The following is a 995-nucleotide window of genomic DNA, read 5'->3' on the forward strand; positions in this document are numbered from 1 at the left end:
TGGGGTTCACCAGCAAGCCCTTGCTATCTAGCCCTGGAGAGCTAGGGGTGGCTGCCTGCTGGCTAGTCCCAGAGCTGGTCGACAGCTTATACAGGGATGAACAAATAACAAACAAGAGATGTAACTCATAGTCATGAGACGATGTTAGGGTGAAGAGTGTGACGCCAGTCCAATGGACACCGGGTGGTCAAAGGAAAAGCTGAGGTCGAGAGCCAAGAGGTGAATTAGGGATGAGCCAGATCGTGGTCAATAATGGAAGCCGAGGTCCATCAAATGCCAGGTAAGTAAAAGCCGGAAGTAATCAAAGTCGGGGTCAAAGCCAGTAAGTTCGGTAATTGAAATAATCAGTACGCAAGGAAACAAAATCAAAGGTGTGAATTCACTGTGTGAGATTGTGAGGAGAACCGGGGGATTGACTCCCAAATCGCTCTCTGCCTCGCAGTCCCTGCTGACAGCAGCCTCTGCTACAGATAGCGCACGGTCTCTCACCACTCTCTCACCAACGATGCCCACACAAAGGTGGGGGTTCACTCACTAGTATAGCAGCCCCTTAGCCAATCAGGCTGTTGGCTGTTAGAATTTTCTAGCACGATTACGTCATGCTCTTTTTAACTGAGCATGTGTGAGTTAGAGCTCTGTGTTGTAACTAGGCATGCACAGGGCTGAAAAGTAGGTCACTGGTGATTGAAAAGTAGGTCACCAGTGATTGACAGAGCTTCAGGTCACTCAGGGGCCATGTGCTGGGCATGCTGTGGAAATTTCCATGACCCAGTGTTATCTGCACATGATCAGACTTAACTCATGTGTTGCCAGCACCTCTCTAGAATTTTGCTTGGACAGGGTTCAACAAGATTTCACCAGTTCCAAAGCAGAATTCTGAAAAAAAAAGATTAAATTCCATGCTTTTTTGCTTTTATTTTTTTTTTTGGGGGGGGGGGGGGGAAAGTCTTTTTGGAACACAGGTTAAAAAAAAAGGCCCTCCTTTTTTTTAACGG

This window comes from Gavialis gangeticus, unplaced genomic scaffold (assembly GCF_001723915.1).
Source record: "Gavialis gangeticus isolate Ggan-Ray unplaced genomic scaffold, GavGan_comp1, whole genome shotgun sequence".
Lineage (NCBI taxonomy): Eukaryota > Metazoa > Chordata > Crocodylia > Gavialidae > Gavialis > Gavialis gangeticus.